This window comes from Hyla sarda, unplaced genomic scaffold (assembly GCF_029499605.1).
Source record: "Hyla sarda isolate aHylSar1 unplaced genomic scaffold, aHylSar1.hap1 scaffold_1231, whole genome shotgun sequence".
Taxonomy (NCBI): domain Eukaryota; kingdom Metazoa; phylum Chordata; class Amphibia; order Anura; family Hylidae; genus Hyla; species Hyla sarda.
The window spans coordinates 103,005-109,004 of NW_026607852.1; the positions used below are offsets into that span (position 1 = coordinate 103,005).

Genomic DNA, 6,000 nt, shown 5'->3' on the forward strand with positions numbered 1-6,000 from the left:
ACACTCTGCAAGGCCTGTGGAAGTGAGTGACATCATAGCACTGTAGTTCTGAGGGTTCTAGATGGATGCAACAATCTCCTGTTGCTTCTATGAAGGCCATAATAGACGACATCACCAAACAGCTCCATAGTCACATACACAGCAAAGGAGAGATGTTGTTTACACCTAGTGATGTCAGTGGTATTGAGTGACATCACAGCACAGTGCTAAGGCTCCTGGGCCTGGACACAGCAGCGGCTGCAATATCTCAACGGAGAATACGTTTATATATATGTGTGTGTGTGCGCGTATATATATATATATATATATATATATATATATATATATATATATATTTCTCCGCCGAAATCACTTTTAAACCCATTTCCACCTTTTTTTCCCTTCTCTTCCTCTTACTTTTTTTTCACGTTTTTTTACGTTTTTCTCCTTTTCGCCTCTTTTCTGGGCGTATTATTCTTCTTTTTCTTCTTTTTTTTCGTCTAATGCATACCCCATCAGTGCAGCAATGCTTATTCAATACCGCCAGCAGATGGAGACACTGGGGGATAATTTTCTAAGGATTTATACTGATTTTTCCTGTCTGAATTTGTCGCACAGAAAGTTGCAGGCCAAATATGTGTGACATTTCTGCGACTTTAGCTTCTAGAGCATTTTTACAACATTATACATAGGTGCTGAATACATAAAAAGCGACTGTTCAGCGACAGACAAGTCGCATCGGCTGAAAGTAGGCCAGAATGTCAGTCCATGTTGGAGCAGGTTTAGATACAGTCTAAAGTATAGATCTCAAAGTCTGTGCACAGAATTTAGCAAGGGCCTCGCACCTTCTGATGCATCAGGTAGGTGCACAATAGCATAGCCTAACCCTCTGTACTTTGGTCTATATTGATGCGGGACATAGACAGCCAGCTGATGACCAATCCATTAGTGCAATGGATGGCTGGAAGCATTTGTCTTTGCCTTTGCAATACCACAGAAGCAATGCATGGTCAATGTACAGCAATGACACACCTGTGTGAACAGCCAGGAGACCCCCCCCCCCCATGTTATGTTACATAGTTACATAGTTAGTACGGTCGAAAAAAGACATATGTCCATCACGTTCAACCAGGGAATTAAGGGGTAGGGGTGTGGCGCGATATTGGGGAAGGGATGAGATTTTATATTTCTTCATAAGCATTAATCTTATTTTGTCAATTAGGAACATTCAGCACCCACCCGCTATCAAGGCAGCTGCCTATCATGTCATGCCCTACCTGCACAGGTGTGCTGGCTACTCAAATGATCCAATTAAGGAGGCCATTTAGTCAGCAGCAGCAGAAGTCCTGTGCCTGGACGCTCCAACAGGGGCCAGACACAAGCAGAAGCAGAAGCAGCAGAAGCAGCAGCAGCACCACCTTTTGTTTTTTGGCTGCAGCAGCAGCAAGGCCCACAGGGCTGGCTAGCTGGCTAGCCAGCAAGCAGGTAGCAATGAAAGTAGGAATCTTTCTTTTTAACCCTGTAAGGGGGTGGTGCACTGTACCCGAAGATACTGCCATATCGGGTCAATGCATAGGGCGACGGAAGCAAGCTTCGAAATCGGCCCCCGTTCTCAAAAATCCATTTAATATATGGTCCCCAGATAGGGGACGTATCAGATATTAAACTGATAAGAACAGATACTACACTTGATCTTAGCCAAAAGGCCGAGAAGCGATAACCGTGAAAGGGGCGGGCCCAACAAGGTCCCCTTCATGGGCACTATCACTGCTTGCTGTCAGGGAGGCTGCCAGACAATTTTCCATGCACACTCTGGGCTGGGGGGCAGTCAACCACCAGTACACACAGCAGAACCTAAACCCATACCATTATTGCTAAGCAGCAAGACAGGGGCCCATTGCACTCCCACGGGGCCTTTTTAAATGCAATCCATAACCCGGATTTGCCAGGAACCCTTCTTACTCCTCCTACTTGCATGTGACACTGGGCTTAGGATCTGCATAGGAAACACACACACAAGCACACACCTACCTTTGTTGCCTGCAGATGCCTCCTTGGCTGTCCCCAAACGGTATCAAACCAACACCCACGGGAAGCTGTAAGCATAGAGGACATGCCTGCACCCCATTGGACTTACCTGTGTGGGTTAAATCCGGGTTATTTGACAACCTATGGCGGTGATGGTTCTGCTCAGGCAGAGCAGTGCTGATGCTCCTCATAAAGCTGTCGCTGCTGTGAAGGTTCTAGGTGACATCACAAATCCCTATGGTTACATACACAACAAAGCTGGGTTGTTGTTGTTTACACTCTGCAAGGCCTGTGGAAGTGAGTGACATCATAGCACTGTAGTTCTGAGGGTTCTAGATGGATGCAACAATCTCCTGTTGCTTCTATGAAGGCCATAATAGACGACATCACCAAACAGCTCCATAGTCACATACACAGCAAAGGAGAGATGTTGTTTACACCTAGTGATGTCAGTGGTATTGAGTGACATCACAGCACAGTGCTAAGGCTCCTGGGCCTGGACACAGCAGCGGCTGCAATATCTCAACGGAGAATACGTTTATATATATGTGTGTGTGTGCGCGTATATATATATATATATATATATATATATATATATATATATATATATTTCTCCGCCGAAATCACTTTTAAACCCATTTCCACCTTTTTTTCCCTTCTCTTCCTCTTACTTTTTTTTCACGTTTTTTTACGTTTTTCTCCTTTTCGCCTCTTTTCTGGGCGTATTATTCTTCTTTTTCTTCTTTTTTTTCGTCTAATGCATACCCCATCAGTGCAGCAATGCTTATTCAATACCGCCAGCAGATGGAGACACTGGGGGATAATTTTCTAAGGATTTATACTGATTTTTCCTGTCTGAATTTGTCGCACAGAAAGTTGCAGGCCAAATATGTGTGACATTTCTGCGACTTTAGCTTCTAGAGCATTTTTACAACATTATACATAGGTGCTGAATACATAAAAAGCGACTGTTCAGCGACAGACAAGTCGCATCGGCTGAAAGTAGGCCAGAATGTCAGTCCATGTTGGAGCAGGTTTAGATACAGTCTAAAGTATAGATCTCAAAGTCTGTGCACAGAATTTAGCAAGGGCCTCGCACCTTCTGATGCATCAGGTAGGTGCACAATAGCATAGCCTAACCCTCTGTACTTTGGTCTATATTGATGCGGGACATAGACAGCCAGCTGATGACCAATCCATTAGTGCAATGGATGGCTGGAAGCATTTGTCTTTGCCTTTGCAATACCACAGAAGCAATGCATGGTCAATGTACAGCAATGACACACCTGTGTGAACAGCCAGGAGACCCCCCCCCCCCCATGTTATGTTACATAGTTACATAGTTAGTACGGTCGAAAAAAGACATATGTCCATCACGTTCAACCAGGGAATTAAGGGGTAGGGGTGTGGCGCGATATTGGGGAAGGGATGAGATTTTATATTTCTTCATAAGCATTAATCTTATTTTGTCAATTAGGAACATTCAGCACCCACCCGCTATCAAGGCAGCTGCCTATCATGTCATGCCCTACCTGCACAGGTGTGCTGGCTACTCAAATGATCCAATTAAGGAGGCCATTTAGTCAGCAGCAGCAGAAGTCCTGTGCCTGGACGCTCCAACAGGGGCCAGACACAAGCAGAAGCAGAAGCAGCAGAAGCAGCAGCAGCACCACCTTTTGTTTTTTGGCTGCAGCAGCAGCAAGGCCCACAGGGCTGGCTAGCTGGCTAGCCAGCAAGCAGGTAGCAATGAAAGTAGGAATCTTTCTTTTTAACCCTGTAAGGGGGTGGTGCACTGTACCCGAAGATACTGCCATATCGGGTCAATGCATAGGGCGACGGAAGCAAGCTTCGAAATCGGCCCCCGTTCTCAAAAATCCATTTAATATATGGTCCCCAGATAGGGGACGTATCAGATATTAAACTGATAAGAACAGATACTACACTTGATCTTAGCCAAAAGGCCGAGAAGCGATAACCGTGAAAGGGGCGGGCCCAACAAGGTCCCCTTCATGGGCACTATCACTGCTTGCTGTCAGGGAGGCTGCCAGACAATTTTCCATGCACACTCTGGGCTGGGGGGCAGTCAACCACCAGTACACACAGCAGAACCTAAACCCATACCATTATTGCTAAGCAGCAAGACAGGGGCCCATTGCACTCCCACGGGGCCTTTTTAAATGCAATCCATAACCCGGATTTGCCAGGAACCCTTCTTACTCCTCCTACTTGCATGTGACACTGGGCTTAGGATCTGCATAGGAAACACACACACAAGCACACACCTACCTTTGTTGCCTGCAGATGCCTCCTTGGCTGTCCCCAAACGGTATCAAACCAACACCCACGGGAAGCTGTAAGCATAGAGGACATGCCTGCACCCCATTGGACTTACCTGTGTGGGTTAAATCCGGGTTATTTGACAACCTATGGCGGTGATGGTTCTGCTCAGGCAGAGCAGTGCTGATGCTCCTCATAAAGCTGTCGCTGCTGTGAAGGTTCTAGGTGACATCACAAATCCCTATGGTTACATACACAACAAAGCTGGGTTGTTGTTGTTTACACTCTGCAAGGCCTGTGGAAGTGAGTGACATCATAGCACTGTAGTTCTGAGGGTTCTAGATGGATGCAACAATCTCCTGTTGCTTCTATGAAGGCCATAATAGACGACATCACCAAACAGCTCCATAGTCACATACACAGCAAAGGAGAGATGTTGTTTACACCTAGTGATGTCAGTGGTATTGAGTGACATCACAGCACAGTGCTAAGGCTCCTGGGCCTGGACACAGCAGCGGCTGCAATATCTCAACGGAGAATACGTTTATATATATGTGTGTGTGTGCGCGTATATATATATATATATATATATATATATATATATATATATATATATATTCTCCGCCGAAATCACTTTTAAACCCATTTCCACCTTTTTTTCCCTTCTCTTCCTCTTACTTTTTTTTCACGTTTTTTTACGTTTTTCTCCTTTTCGCCTCTTTTCTGGGCGTATTATTCTTCTTTTTCTTCTTTTTTTTCGTCTAATGCATACCCCATCAGTGCAGCAATGCTTATTCAATACCGCCAGCAGATGGAGACACTGGGGGATAATTTTCTAAGGATTTATACTGATTTTTCCTGTCTGAATTTGTCGCACAGAAAGTTGCAGGCCAAATATGTGTGACATTTCTGCGACTTTAGCTTCTAGAGCATTTTTACAACATTATACATAGGTGCTGAATACATAAAAAGCGACTGTTCAGCGACAGACAAGTCGCATCGGCTGAAAGTAGGCCAGAATGTCAGTCCATGTTGGAGCAGGTTTAGATACAGTCTAAAGTATAGATCTCAAAGTCTGTGCACAGAATTTAGCAAGGGCCTCGCACCTTCTGATGCATCAGGTAGGTGCACAATAGCATAGCCTAACCCTCTGTACTTTGGTCTATATTGATGCGGGACATAGACAGCCAGCTGATGACCAATCCATTAGTGCAATGGATGGCTGGAAGCATTTGTCTTTGCCTTTGCAATACCACAGAAGCAATGCATGGTCAATGTACAGCAATGACACACCTGTGTGAACAGCCAGGAGACCCCCCCCCCCCATGTTATGTTACATAGTTACATAGTTAGTACGGTCGAAAAAAGACATATGTCCATCACGTTCAACCAGGGAATTAAGGGGTAGGGGTGTGGCGCGATATTGGGGAAGGGATGAGATTTTATATTTCTTCATAAGCATTAATCTTATTTTGTCAATTAGGAACATTCAGCACCCACCCGCTATCAAGGCAGCTGCCTATCATGTCATGCCCTACCTGCACAGGTGTGCTGGCTACTCAAATGATCCAATTAAGGAGGCCATTTAGTCAGCAGCAGCAGAAGTCCTGTGCCTGGACGCTCCAACAGGGGCCAGACACAAGCAGAAGCAGAAGCAGCAGAAGCAGCAGCAGCACCACCTTTTGTTTTTTGGCTGCAGCAGCAGCAAGGCCCACA

The 6,000-nt window shown here is 45.4% G+C and overlaps 2 non-coding genes across 2 annotated transcripts; both read right to left on the reverse strand.

The window, feature by feature from the left end:
* Positions 1-1,506: 1,506 nt before the first annotated feature.
* LOC130303549 (U2 spliceosomal RNA) lies at positions 1,507-1,697 on the reverse strand. Its single transcript, XR_008853597.1, has one exon. It is a non-coding gene; the product is annotated as a U2 spliceosomal RNA (small nuclear RNA).
* A 2,092-nt stretch (positions 1,698-3,789) lies between these two features.
* On the reverse strand, positions 3,790-3,980 carry LOC130303550 (U2 spliceosomal RNA). Its single transcript, XR_008853598.1, has one exon. It is a non-coding gene; the product is annotated as a U2 spliceosomal RNA (small nuclear RNA).
* Positions 3,981-6,000: the final 2,020 nt, after the last annotated feature.